This window comes from Microtus oregoni, unplaced genomic scaffold (genome assembly GCF_018167655.1).
Source record: "Microtus oregoni isolate MIOR12 unplaced genomic scaffold, Mior012 000001F_ref0000356, whole genome shotgun sequence".
NCBI classification, from domain to species: Eukaryota; Metazoa; Chordata; class Mammalia; order Rodentia; family Cricetidae; genus Microtus; species Microtus oregoni.
In genome coordinates, this window is record NW_024543060.1 from 77,261,776 (window position 1) to 77,277,733 (window position 15,958).

The following is a 15,958-nucleotide window of genomic DNA, read 5'->3' on the forward strand; positions in this document are numbered from 1 at the left end:
ACTCTCCAATTAGCACACGTGACAATTATGTGCCTGCAGGTTGTTCAGCATGCTCCCAGGTTTCTGGTTTCCGTAGCTGTCACCTATGCACCTATGCTTGTCACCTGAGTCAGCATTCAAGATGCAGATCAAGTGTCTCTGAGTCATTTCTTTTTCGGTATGTCGCCTTAATAGAACTCATTGCTTCATCAAGGTGGACTTTGGCAGTATCTGCACTTTGGTCTGTTATTGATTCCCTATCAGGGGGGAATGAGTTTGTTCACGTCTCTTAATGATTAGGCTCACACAAAAATGTCTAACCCCTAATGAAACACACACATACACACACACAAATATATATATATATAGTCGTCTAGCTGGAGTTACAGGCAATTATAAACTGATCTATGTGGGTTCTGAGCACTGATTTTGTGTCCTAAGAGCACCATCTCCGCAGTCTCTCGTCTGACTCATAGTCTGAGCATGGTGGCTATTGAAATCCAAGCAGCCAGAGCAACAGTTGTTTTCAGACTTCAGGATCATTAACCACAAGCCATTCTCCATCCTCCTTTCTAATGCAAACTGGTCCATGGTCCACATGTATTAACAGGTTCCTCTTGCCTTTCTTGGACCCTTTTGGCAGTTTTCCTTCCCTTACAGCACTATAACTTTGTCTAAATCGCCATTTGCAAGAGTCGGGGAAGTACTTCCCATCTTTCTTATTTCACACAGTGTACTTTGAACTTATTCTTCTTCAAATCCTGCACAGTTTGGCATTCACTTTGCATCAAATAAAGCCATAGTCAAACAAAAATCTTGAATAACTTGCAGAAGGCAGTATCCAGTCTAGGACTCAGCATTCCCCTTCAAATCTCCACATGAAAACATTCTTAATTAGCAGCATGGACTCATAACTTTGAAGAAATGCAAATGAGAGCTTGGGAAAGAAGGTTAATTTTTTTTCTGCAAAATATGCCTTTTAAAATCTCTTTTGAAAATTTTGTCATGAATACACTTTTGAATACAACTGAGTAGCTTCCAAGTTATTCCCCCTGTTTTTGTTCATAGAAGGTAAATTGTATCTGAAACTTCCAAATTATTTAGGCAAAAGTGGATTTTCTCTTTTTAGTCCATTCTTTACATCTTTATAATAAATAACATTAGCTGACAAAAATATATTAGCTGACTGTAATACCACAAAAATATCAGCCATCTCTATATCTTCTCTTAGTATACTTTTAAATTTTATTGTACTTTAGATATTTATTTTTAATTTTTTTTTGGAGAGAGCACAAACACAGTATCCCATGGCTGTAAATTATGCAGTTGAATTATTTTTGCAGCGGAAAAATGGCAGAGGATAGCACATCTTGAGTGCAATGTATAAGGCTCGCCTCTGGAAAACCACTTTAGTGATCATGGTAACTCCCCGAGTTATATAGGTAAATATTTTAGGTATATTTTTAAATAAAAGTGTCTTTCCTTCATCTCTGTCATAAGGACAATTGCCTCCCAATTTTGTGGCTTTGACCTCTTTACCTAGTGTATACACATGAAAAAAAAAATATCCAGACCATGAGAACTGAAACCCAAGAGAGACATCTGGTCATCATAAGGAAATGGAGGGCATGCCAATAGCAAAAAATCACACGTTTGGGTTACCATCTGTTGCTCAGAACTAATGGAGGAGGGAAAGGAGCTAATTGCAAATAAATGACAGACACACATGTTGCTGATCAAAACAGAATGGATGGAAAGTGCCACTCTCCCTCCTGTTACAGTTTGACATCGATAATATGAATGCCTCGTGGCTAAGTTAGGAAGTTCTTCAAGTGATAAACATCTCAGGAAGAATCAAATATTTGGATATAACATCGACGTCAATTAATTTGAACCATTAAACTCAACAAATGCAGCTAGACTAGTCTATCATCTAATCAAATAACACTTAATAAACGTGTAGAAAATGCCTACTAACTTCTTGCTGAAGATGTTGTTTACTATTGGCAAGGCAACCTATGGAGGGCAGAATTTAGACCTACACTTTTTCATAGAATGGATTGTGGGACTGCAACATTAACTACCAAGATGTAAACAGCCTGTGGTTGCTGATAAGCAGAAGGAATATATTTATATATGTGTATGTGTGGGAGTGGTGATATTCGCATGCATGTGTGAGTATGTGCATGTGTGTATATCCATACATATCTGCATATGTTAATATCGATAAAAATATTCTCATAAGCATATACATATATATTTAAAATATTTATGTTATAGTAAAAGTATATGTGTTAATGGTTCTCTGATAGCCATCCTCAACAGCTTTAGGTTTTTTTAACTCTGTAGGATATATTCTGAATGCTATTTCATATCGTAGAAAGCGGTTTTGTGCTTTAAGCAATTGCCCTGGCACAGTTGTGAAGCAGTACGGGTATGGGTGTTTGGAGGGGCTATCCACACTGTTGGTATTGAACCTGTTTATTCATGGCTTGACTGTATTGTTTTCCTTGCCATTTCTAGTGCAAGGTGGAATACTGGACTTCTCTTTAAGGTGACTGGCACAGTAAGGATCTGTGCTGTCACCCCTGTGTCTGGAGATCCTTGTACCAAGCAATGACAACTGTATAATGTTCTGCTCAAGTCGCCGTAAAGATTTTCTTTTTGCTCTGTGAAGTTCAAATGTCTCTGGAATTTGTCTGACACATCCAAAATCTCCAGCAGCAGGGATGTTGCTTTTCTGGAATCGCCTGTGACTGTTGGCCTAGCCCCCATCTCGACGCTAAAAGTGAGATAAAAAATGGCGAGGGTTGAGGGAGGTTAGCGAAGCTCTCCGTGATGTGGATGAGAAACAGATCCCTGAGCACTTCGGAAGGAAGATAAAGCTGAAAATGCAGCCTTCCTAAACATTCCAGTGACACTTCTCCCCCTGGATAATTTCAGTTTGAACCACAGAAATGGAAGATCAGCAGAAGCACCCCGGCTCCGCGAGGGTTCAGTATTTACACAGCTCTGACAGGCAATAAAGTGTCAGTGGATGACAAAGATGCTTGAGCTCAAAGACCCTGCAAAGGTGCCTTCTAACGCAGACTGCAGTTTGGCTTCGTTTCTTTTTAAAAAATTATATTAAAACGTTAGTATAAAGAATTTGAAAATAAAAACATCACATTGTGAAGTTAACCAGACCCAAAGTCCACACATCTTGATGAACATTTATACAGTTACAATAGTCATTCCGTAGCTGTGCAGCTCAGAATGGATTTTGCACTTTATACTTTCACGACTAGATATGTTTTTATGCAATTTATTTATGGCAGAGTTATAACTAGAAAACAAGTAGCGTCACAACGTTTTTCGTGGACTGAAATGTGTATGATGGAGTATAAGCATCAAGCAGGTTTTTTGCTTTTGTTTGTGTGCACATATGTGTTTTTTTCCTTCTGAATCCATGTAGCCGTGTATAATGATTAACATTTTAAATCTTGTAATTATCATAAAAAATTGGGGGTTTAGCTTTCTTTAGAGTTGAATAGTATTATGTATATACCTGATTTTCATTACCTATTCATTTCATGAAGGGTAACTAGGTTGGTTCTATTTTTTCTGGGAGCGTAAGCAACAATGAACAGAGTGGTGTAGACATTTCTATGGTAGAGTCTGAGGGTCTTTCGGTATTACTCAGAAGTGAAATAGCTTGGTCACAAGATAGTTCTGTTTTTTGTTTTGTTTTGTTTTGTTTTGAAGTATTTCTGTTTTTTTTTTCCTTGAGAGATCGCCCATATGATTTCCACGGTAGCTGTATTACATTTCAACATACCACAGTGAATGAGAGCCCTCTTTCTGTATACTCTCCAACTGTTTGTCATGTTTTCTGATGACAACTGTTGTGAGTGTAATGAGTTTATATCTCAAAGTTATAATTCGCATTCTCTGATGTATAGGGATGTAGAAGACTTTAAATAGACCTATAGGCTTCCCATGTTTCATATATTGAAAACTGTCCAGTCTCCTTATCAGGCCATGTTTTGGGTAGCAGTTTTATTTCTTTGGCATTTAGTTTCTACAATTTTTTGAAAATTCTGGACATTAACTCCTTGTCTAAGAACTGTTGATAAAGATTTTCTCCCATTTGGTTGCTTGGTTTCTTGTATATATGCAACCATATGTGTTTAAAACTCAGAAACTTTTACTAGAGTCCTATTGTCCTATTGACAGCCAGATTGGACTGTAATATTTTGCCCTTGCCCATTGACAATTATCTATGCTCCTCTTTTCTTTCTTATTTTTACACATACACATTTGCCAATACATTGCATAATAGTAGACTACATTTTATGCCCTGGCTCATGCACACCAAGAAAAAGATGGTCAGCTAACCACTTTACTTCTGAGATATGTTAGCATCATCTCATCTTTAGAAGATGCTAATTGATAAAATAACATTTAAATATATTCATAATATATGCCTTATCTCTCCTTCTCCCTTGCTCCCTCTCTCCCTTCCTCTATGTCTCTCTTTCTCTCCCTTTCTCTCTCTCTCTCCTCTCCTTTTGGAACATTCTCTTTTGTACACAGTTCTACCTGTCCTCTTGTCCTGGATCTGGGTTTGTATATCAGGCTGGCTTCAGATTCACTGAGATCTCCCTGGCGCTGCCTCCTGAGTGCTTGTTGGGATTAAAGGCGTGTGCCACCCTGCTATGCTCTGTGTCTTCTTATGCATTTTGCTTTTGTAGAATCAAATGCATGGCTTAGCCTAGGCTAAGAGAAGTTTGAATAAGCTCATTTGTCTTACTTAACTAAAAAATCTTTCTGTTTATGTTCACTTTTGTGCATATGAGTAAGTGAAATCTCCACCTCATATGTGAAGTTCAGGAAAAAAAAAATCCATGGACTGGTCCTTACTATCCACTGGTCTCTTACCTGTTATGGGTATGCCTAGGGGCCTAGCCAGCTTCCTTAGATTCCTTGTTCCATCTCCTGTCTCAGCAAATGGGCCCTGTAATTACAGATTCAGGGTACTGTGTGTCACGTCACATGGGTTCCACACACTCAAACTCAGGTTTTAACACTCATGCGGTAAGGTTTTTATCCTTGAGCTATCTCTCAAGCCTACTTTTAGAATACAATTTCATTTAAAAATTCTCTACATTTGGCTTTGATTACTTTAGTGTGTCATATATTTTCTGTATCTATTAAAGATTATAAAATTCCAAGATGAGAGATATACTTTTGAGACGTCAGACGTAAAATCTTTAGGACCTGTTCCATGCCCTTGCTACATTAAGATTTGACTTGGTAAACATATGTAACAGTCCGTGAAACCACTGTAATAACATATGCAGATATGGAAAATGCTCCCATTTGTGTCAGGGGCCAGGGAGAAATGATTTGTAACACATTTGAACTTAGAATATTTTTGGAGGTTGGACTCAATTTTCAGCTTGTTTATATGTAACTATCAATGGCACCTTTTCAAAGCACGAAGTTTGTCCCTTTAGTCTGTTTATGTGTCTGGCAACGATTTTTCCCGTGCTTTTTATAGTTTCTAAAAATATATCTTGAAATCCTCAAAAATACATGAAAGCAAATTCCCAGCCAGTTTCTCACTTGAGCATATTTGCAAGAGCGTTATGATTCTAAAAATAATATTTACGTTTAATGTGTCCTGCTTTGAGATTTGTACAAGAGGTTTTATGGCTTTATGGGTTGTTAGCATATAGGATTATATAAATTTTTAAGGCTTAAGCCAAGGCTAAATAAATGTCAAGACAGTTGTGAGGAAAAATGTAATAATTTATGTGGGCTACTATGTCTAAACATTGTATAAATATGGTGAAATCTTTAAGCCCTGGTTTTGATAAGAGTCGATTGAACAGTTAGAATGTCTAGTTAGCAATTTTTAAAAAGAACCAAGCCAAGTTCACTGGATTTGTGAATCTTCAGATTTGTGATTGTCCAGATCAAAAATATTGAGTACAAACTAAGCCATCAAACTAATTGCTACTTTTACATACTTTTCAAACAAACAAACAATCTCCTGCACTGTCTCTTTTCATGGCTCATATCGAGGCTTAGCCCAGCCCTGGTCACATCTCATTGTTTTATTAATAAATATTTTTCTTTGATGGTGCAGCTTTTCCTCTTCAATCTTTAAATGTTATCATAAAGGAAAAATTAGTACTCATTTTTGTCTTCAATATTTAGGAAAGGATAATTATTGTTTAATTTAAGAACTTAGATTTTCCTAGGGGACAAATATAAAAGCCAGTTTCTTGTGTCCCGCCCTTCTCTCTCCTTTTCAACTGATTCTATCTCTCTCCCTACCTATGGTGGAGTGTTTAGCCTCACTAAAGTTATTCTATATTTTAAGACTTGTTCTGCATTTTGTTTCTGACTTTCTGCTGCCTAAGCTTATTATGTTACTTTCTGCTGTCATAATATATGTGCATTTTAAATGCTTTTTAGTAAGCTAATGATACAGTATTAGGGAATCAACAATGCATCTCAAAATCAATTATTATCTTTGAGGCTTCTTATTTTTTTGTAAAGCTTACACTGTATGCTAACATTGCTAAAATCATTAGAAATACGAAGAATGATATTTCTGCATTGACAATTATAGGAAATTAGTTGATGTTATCTGTTAAAAAACATGGGTTAATAATAGTGTGCTTCCATGACAACACAGTCATTCCCTTTTGCTCTTACAGCTGCAGTTATAATTATGGGTTGCATTCATTCAGTCACTATTGATAAGCCATTTTATATACTAAATGCGTAAGCCAAAAAGTTCTAAGTCTGTAAAGGTAGACTGTTAGCTTATTAAATTTGAATGCCCCCCCTTAAACCCTTAAATACCATACATTGACAATTAATACTAGAAAACATGTCATTATATTTAGTACAAATTGCAACCTTATTGGATTAAAAATGCCATGATTCTGCCTAGAAGACGTGAGAGCAAAATTTTTAGCCTAGCATTAGCTAAAGATAAAAATCCTAAATTCCACAATCATTAAACATTAAAACTTTGAATAATGAAATATTGAACACTGCAGACTACAAAATAAAATGCTAGGAAGTTGAAATCTAAGGAAAAGATTGTCATACTTACTGCATAAATGTTTTAGCTCAAGTGAAATGAACACCTGGAAAACTACTAGAGCATATTTTGCAGTATGCCTGCAAGGGGTTTCCTGTAAGCATTAGTGTATGATTCAAGTTGACCAGTAGCTCCACTTTCAAATGAGTAGAAATGAGACAACAAGAAGCCTCAACAAATAAAGTTGTGTGTTTCAAAGCCAGGTAACACTAAGTCAGTCCTTGGGAATCCATACCTAGAAAAGAATTGACTCCATAAGGTTTCCTCTAACCTTCATATGAATGCAGTGGCCAGCAGAAAAAAATACATAAATATTTTAAAGGAAAAAGAATAGATGACAAAACCTTTAGGCCCCAACATTCTCCAAGTACAAGAGTAGAGAATGTTCCCAAGATTCAGAGCAAAAGTCAACACAAATGAAAATAACAAGCAATTCCCTGCCCAGTTGTTGAGGCATGTATTATTTTGTGTTTTCAAGCACCAAGCAGTTAGCACTAAAGACGCCTTCAAACATTCTACTCAACAGAGAGTAAAAAGTGTCTGTCTCCCTATGAGCCAAAAAATATACTCAAAAAATCCCTCAGTGTTCTCACATAATCATTTGATGATATCTTTGTGGTTAAGGATTTCATCGTTGAAGAAGAAAGCACTAAGCTACAACATCTAACTCAATCACTCCTGTTTGCTTTGGTGTAATAGTAGATTTATTGTTATTCTTCATTATAAGATTGGAATTTTTCAGTACTATTTACACTTTAAAATATTACACATGTGTGCTCATTCATTCTGAACAGTCTATAGCCTTTCTTTTACCTTTGCATTTCTTAATGAAAAAATGAAGCCTTTTATGATTGTTTATTCTATCATGATGACAGACATCAAAATACTTCAATAATTTCAAATTTTCAGCAGTTAATTTGAGCTGCTGATGTGTGATTGACCACCATCTACCACTAATGGACCTTTTTTTACTTGTTAAATCTATATTTTTTTTTGTTTCTACACCCTTCACAGTATTTTAACTTGTCTACATTTTTTTTAGTTTTCATATTATAAATTTTACTTGTGTGTTGTTTACAATTCCAGGATTTAACTAGCATATGAAGTTTTAGAAGGCTCTAATTTGTCTTATGATTGTCCATATAAATCACTCTAAAAGCTCATAGCTACCTTATTTGGTATGTATAATTTCCATGTCGCTGAAAAAGGTCATTATTGCCAAATACCATAATAATACAAAATTTAGGATCAATATACATATAAATATTGCAATTCACACACATATATATAAGTAAATATATATATATATGTGAACTTTCAGGAGTTTAGCTCTTTGTACAACTTATACAATGGTAACTCACTGTACATGTGATTGATCTAATTTAAAAAGGTAGTTGATCACAGTATTTCATATAACAATAATTACATGTTGAGGATAGAAAATGCCAGACAGTTATTATTATTATCTTGACATTTAGTGTATTGTTCTAGATCTTTATTAATATAGACCATGTTTCCACTTGCTGTACTCTGTAACTGTTACCAGTACACCTGAATGTTCATGCTTGTAAATGTACTTACATAATTACTGCTTAATCCATCACATAAGGAGGTCAATAGGCTATTTTCATGTGGTTTTATGTATTTTTCAGAAAGATCCTCCTTAAAATGCACAAAACAAGTATCTTTTAAATAATTCTCAAAGGTTTGATTCTAAAAATTGTAGTTAGAGATTTTAGATTATACATATCTTAATATTCCATTGTTTCAACTTCAGGGATAATGGTATTTGGAACTGTAGCTTTAGTCTCCTCAATTTAAACCACGTGGCTGATTTCTAATTTAAAGACAATTATGAACTGACCCCCTTAGTGAGATTATATTTTATTTTATTTTTTGTGTGTATGTGCTTGCATTTGTGTGCATGTGTGTGTTGCATTTGCATTTACACAAAATGGTGATAAGTACTAGTGGGGAAATAAGACTTTACTATTGAGTATTTCATCTAAATTGGGAAATTTAAAGAAGGAAGCTCAACACAAGTGTCTCTTGTAATTATGTTGTTGCCATTATGTCTTTTCCTGCCTAAACATTTCCTAGTTCCTGGAACGCAGCCCTCGTTATCCCTACCTGCCTCTTGACATCTGAAATCGTTCCCTCCTCTGGACTGAGTTTCATCCCAGATATACGAAGCTGATTGTTTGCTTGAGGTTCTGATTCTTTTTTAAAATGTTAAAATCCTTGTGCACCCTTTCCATTTGTTGTTATCTCAGCCTTTTAGATGTTAACTTTCATTCCAATATTTTCACTTCCTTCCATCACTCTATTTACCATGACCTGCAGTTCAGTCGGACTTTCAGCAAGTAGTGCTGCATTGTGGGCAAAATGCAAGTTATTGATTCACAGACCACCTATCTGTATGCCTTTCTCTTCATCCTCCAGGACTGTTGCTGTTATTAATTTCAGGAATATATTAAAGAGTAGTGATGAGAGGATGCGTCCCTGCACCACTCCTATGATTGTCTTAAACTGATCACTTAGTTCTCCACAGACTTTGACTAATGAAATGCTCCTCAGAACAGTGGCTGAATGTGTTGGAGATGGCATGTCTCAGGAGGATTCTACCAGGAGACAGACTGCACAACAATGACATTAAGAAACATCTCCATCTACAGAAGAAAGTAAACGATGGGATACAGCAATAGCACTTGAGATACTTTGACCAGGTTATGAGGATGAATGATGTCAGGTACCCGAAGATAGCACTGCTTGGAGGAGTTCATGGGATAAGGTGAAGAGGAAGGCCCCAAAACTGCTTTAGACAACATCTTAAAGGATGATCGTGGAAACTTGGGTATAATAATAACACAAGCATTTAGGACTGTTCAGAATAGGAACAACTGGAGAACCACCATAAACAGGTTGCTCATGTGTGCTTAAGCATTGCCAGGGGGAAAAAATGATGAGAAAGATGATTTCAACTTAATACAAAAATGTTGTAAAAATTATTTAGAATAAAATTTATTTTAATAGGAAAACAAGTCCTTCACTCATTTAGAATCTACGTGTTAAGTGGCACCTAGTGTAAGTTCATTGTCTTGCTATGAATGTTCTGTTGCCTTATGCGGCACCCTGTCATTTAGTCTAGGATTTTGTGTCCTTCCTTTGGGTTTCATTTTGCTCTCCACATTGCCAATAATTTTCAATTACAGAATGTCTCTTAATCTGCATTCATTTCCTCTCCCCCATTTTTCATTGTTGGTCTACCCATTATGATTCTGTTCAACAAACTACCAAAGTGGTTTATAGAAACTGAAGTGGGATTCTTTGCAGGAACAGTAAGCCCTCTTAACTCCTAGCTAATCTCTCTAGCCTCACCTTCTACCCATATCTGTGCCCAGGTATTCTAGCCTTTTGGTTATGAGAAAAGAATGTCTGTTGTTTAAGCTACCTGATTTATGGCACCTCTGTTATTGTAGACCTAGTTAACTAGGACTAATTTCATATAATCTTGATAAATACACCTAGGTATGAACATGGTTTGCATTCAGTTTTAATCCTTTCTTTTATACCAAATACTTACCAAGAACTTTTATGCATCGGGTTCTCATGTATTATTTCAAATAAAGGAACTCTGTTTTGAACAAGACAAACAAGCTCCATGCTTTAATTCAGGGTGCCGTCAGGACTAGAATTAAGATAGACAGACATATCATGGCACAAATGAGTATCATGGACATTTCATTACCACGATGAAAAACGTAGATTAAAATGACACTGGCAGGCTCCCTGAAGAAGCTGACATGCGCTGAAGCATTTGGCTTCATACATTTAAGAGAATCACTGTATTCATTGCACATTCTCTCAAATAAGACTTCCTGTTGAAACCTCTTTGTGTTGATGGCTGATTGTGAGATGTTGTACAGATGTGTAATTGATGTGATAGGATGCTAAGACCATAGTACTTGGCTAGTGCATGCCATGGTGGAGAATCTGCTAGTGATAAATCTTTTACTTGGGATTCCGGTCCTATATTCAATCTCATGGTGAGAACTAGATCCGTTGTCTCTGATAGCATTTGCAGACTGCCTTTCTGATCCTGTACTTTACAGATCATTTGTTTATAGCATACTTTGGTAGCATGCAAGCCACTCGACCTTATAAAAGTCAACTCCCATGTCCTACATGAGCTAGCTTCGCTCCCCATTTGTTCTTAGTGCAACAATTACTTCATTTCTTACTTGGCAGTGCCATTTATTGACGTACAATAGAAAAGAAACAATAGGTCCTAGACTACTCCTTTGACTTCAAATGTGTGCAGTTCTGGAAGAATACTGGATGCTGAATGATTGTTTGTAAAATGCAGCTGCTACTGTATACTTCCGAAGATTATATACTGATGATTTCACTTTTAACTTGTTATTTCCCAGTAAAGATTTGACTCTGAATTTGGGTGGCTTACCAGATGGACTAAAAGCTCAAATGAATCCTTTAAGAAAGTGAAAAAAATGTACATGTATCTTTCATAGCTTTTGACAGGATAGATTGTATAGATTTGCCAAATCACATCATGAATTATATCTCCATGAGTTCCATTTATCATTCAGATTTATTTGGTTTAAAGTAATTCATATCAAATTATCTGACAAATTTACATTATTTCATACAAAGAAAAGAAGTTGAGGAACTTAGCTCTTAGCTTTTTATTAATCAAAAAATACACAGTACAGAGTCACGGGGTCGAGTACTCACCTAGTGTACACAAGTCCTATGCTTAATTTACAGCACAGAATAAGCAAATACATGTTCATGATGTAGTTGAGTGCTAGCTTTATCCCACTGTTTTAAATATTCTAAAATTAATTTTTTATAATATCAACATGTGCTAGGCTGTTTAACTTTCTGTTGCAAGGATGATGGGAATACAGCAGAGTGCTGAGAAACATCCCTATTCTCCACTAATTTGACATCAGCAGTGTCTCTCCCTCCCGTCAAAGGCTGTTTCCTAAGAACTGAATCAGAACTTAAGTGTCTCCAGACATTGCCAAATGCTCTTCAGTTCTTCAAGTATATCCACTCTATCTTGATCCAGTCTGCCTTCTGACCTCTGTGTGTGTGTACGCGTGTGGCGTGCATGCGTGTGTGTGTGTGTGTGTGTGTGTATGTGACCCAATGGGTACCACCCCATTTCTTCCCAAAAGGGAAGATCCACTGACTCAGTCCAAAACTGAGTCTATACCCAACTCAACCGGAACCATAGGAGGATGTCTGGGCATTAGATGAAAGCTAGCATTCCTTGGAACTTGTGAACTGGTTTCTATCTGAAAAAAAAAGGGGGGGAGTCATTTCCCCTACCTCTGGCAGAAGGGACATATGGCTCCATTCACTTATACCTATGGCTTCTTATGGCCCCAGACTCCCTTAGTTACTATGCACAAATATTTGTTATATATTTCAAAGTCCTCATTCCTAGCCCAGCTAGCCCTACCCTCCCTCCAACAACTCACCCCTCCTGATAATGAGCTATTTTTATTGCTTCCTGCACTGGCTCTCCCTTATTCTCTTTGTGTTTCTGTCTCTCTCTCTCTATTTCTCTCTCCAACTCTCTCTCACTTTGTTCTCTTCCCTTTTTTTTTTTAATCCTCACCATTCTTTCTAGCTATTGTCTTTTCTCTTTAGCAGAAAGGCCTGACCATACTCAGTCTGGTGGCCTTGTCTAGTCTGTCTCCCTTACTCTTTGTTCTGGATTCTTCCAGATTCCTCTGGATGTTCTCATTCTCTTAACCACAATGAAAACCTCTCCTAGCAATGGAGCAGTTGTCTTGGTGGTTTTCTTACTGATTCCCTTGTATTCAGTATACAGGTTAGCACCTTACATTAAAAATAACTACACTCCATGAGTTTAGTAAAACTGGAAAACAGGCGTAGATACCAGTAAACAAAAATATAGCATAAATGCTAGATTCCAGCTTTGTGAATTTTTACCTGGAATTTATTTCCTTATTTACAGACAGATTATCATCTTCATCTGGTGCTCAGAAAACAGTATCAAATGTCAACTCCCAGGGGTCTCATAGGAAAACTATGATCTATGACAAGAAAGAAAGAAAAAAAAATTCAGGAAAACTGAGAAACAAATTTACATTGATTATCAGAAGAAAGCAAAACAGGCCGGGCGGTGGTGGCGCACGCCTTTAATCCCAGCACTTGGGAGGCAGAGGCAGGCGGATCTCTGTGAGTTCGAGACCAGCCTGGTCTAGAAGAGCTAGTTCCAGGAAAGGCTCCAAAACCACATAGAAACCCTGCCTCGAAAAACAAAAAACAAAAAACAAAACAAAAAAAAGAAGAAAGCAAAACAAAACAAGAAACACCTCTCAGAGGTAGTGTGTAAAATGAAATCCACACGTATGAGGGTAGAAAATTTGAGATGAGGAGGAAGAAGAACAGTATGGGTGGGAAACATAAAAAGGATGTGAGAAGACCCAGGGAAATCTGCCTTAAACACAACATGCTCTTTTCCTTCTCTATTTTGACTGATTCCTAGTATCACTGTAAGTATTATACCACCATGAAGTACACTCTCACATACGAGAACCCCTCTAATTTTTTTCTTGTAATGTATGAAAATAGAAATACTTACTCCTAGAATAGATGTTGAAGTAGGTAATATGTGTGGGGGGGAAAGGCTAAGTTATGCATAGAAAAGTTAAGTTATACCTAGTTAGACATTGTTATCACTTATGTTTTCATATTTATAGCAATACCAGGCACAATACTATTAACGAGTAAAGATAATAAACTCATTTCATAATGTTTGTATTATCATAAATTTGAATTTTAGATGATAAGTAGAATTTTCACTTTGTGAAAATCTTCTTCTTTTATCTTACTGTGTGACTATCCAGCCGCATTCTATTACATTTCATTCTTAGGCTGGAAATGAACAACTTGTCAAGGTTATGATTCTCATATTCTAAGATTGGCATGTAATCATTTCTTTAGTTCAAAGCTATAAACATATAATATTCCATAAAAAGTGGACTGAATCAGGACCCAATTTTGGTTCTTAAATAGCATGTTTTATTAAATAATTCCTGATGTTTTACAAATCTAACTTTTATTTAACATATTTAGAGAATTAACTCTATGGCAATGTGACTTTTACCACCTTACTGGTCCTATGTGAATCTGTGCAACTCTATGAAACTTTCATCTCTCATAGCAAGATGAATTTGATTATTTCTTTTGATAATGTCCAATTAAATTTTTTATTTTGCATTAAAATACTTGATTTCTGTCAGCATGTTTTCTCCTTGACTTCATTATTTCTTAATGGACTTTTTAGATGCAAATTTATATAAACTTTCAAAAGAGTAGGCATGTTGTCATTTAAATTCAAATAAATAGTAGCCTTAATGCTACTCCTTTATGTGATTTGATACAGTAATTGTATCAAATTTATATATGTATAGTATTTTTCAAGCATAATTATATGTAATGACAGCAAAACATGTTACTTAGCTCATTCAATGACAGCAGAGCTAATAATTTCTGTCATGATTATTGATAGTTCTACTATATGAGCATTTGTAAACTGAAGCTTATATATTTTGAATGTAAATAATGATGCTATACTTTCTCTGTGTTATGTTATGTGGCTGAAGAAGTTTTATTAACATAACTAAAGTATCTAACTCACTCATTGTAAGTTAATAAAAATGGAGATTATCCTGAGATGCCTGACCTAATAACAATCAGACTTCAATCATCATCAACAATTGAAAATGAGTCTTCTGTTGACTTTAAAAACTAAATTGCCAGGGAAAAGGAAAGATAGGTGTCTATGATCTCTAGACCTCAGAAAGGCTCTGGTTATCCAACAAGAAAGTGAGACTTAGGAACTTAAAATTGAATACTGATCTCCAGATGAGAGCAAGCTTGAATTTTTGATATCAGGTGTATGTGACCTTGAAAGAGATACATTATATCATTACTTCTTACATCCAGACAATATGAAATAATAAGTCATGTTTTCAGTCACTGTATTTATGGCCACTTAGCTGTGGTTTCCTTTGATAATGTCCATTCCTAAAATAATGGGAACTCGATGACCCAATTTGAAATTTCAAGCAGTTGTAATCTCTATTTCATTATGGGTTTGTTGTCCATTTAGTATACATATTTGTTTGTATTCAGGGACATGTAAAAACTTAAACAAGGGGAAAAACATCTACTGGAATAAGCACTTTTTTGAAGAAAACAAAACAAAAGATTTGACCAATTTTTTCTATCAAAACTTCAAGAAGTGGTACATAAACACAAGATGAAATATAAAATATTGTAAATAACTATGGTAACTATTTACATTTCAAACTGCACTTACATTCTATTGGAGTTTACCCGTACTATAGATTATCACATCCATTTATTCCATATCTTTGTAACATTTCTCCTTTACTCTTGAATTTTGATCATTTTCTTGCCAGAAAATATCAGAAACATTCCTTGGAATAGCTTTTAAAATTTATCAGCAATGACATCCTGGGTCTGGTAGATAACTGAAGTTAATATCTAGATGTGAATCTTTGTTGCTTTTGTAACACCGAAAGTTTAAACGAATTAGAAAAACTTTAACTTTGTAACATGGTACAGTTAAGCCAAAGTCCTTTTTATAAAAGCTACAAAATGAGAAGTTTTAGCTAATGAGTGAGACTTGGCAGGACATAAATGGAAATATGCTTCATTGCCCAATATGTTCTGGAGGCATATGAATGTCCAAATAGATGATGCTCACAGGAGTGTTTTTGACATTGCAGTGCCTCCAAACATTTTGATTGGGAATTTGATTGCCATATGTCCATACCCTTTCACTTCAAT

At 35.7% G+C, this 15,958-nt stretch overlaps 1 non-coding gene across 1 annotated transcript; it reads right to left on the minus strand.

The window, feature by feature from the left end:
• Positions 1–1,259: 1,259 nt before the first annotated feature.
• LOC121464877 lies at positions 1,260–1,425 on the minus strand. Its single transcript, XR_005976576.1, has one exon. It is a non-coding gene; the product is annotated as a U1 spliceosomal RNA (small nuclear RNA).
• Positions 1,426–15,958: the final 14,533 nt, after the last annotated feature.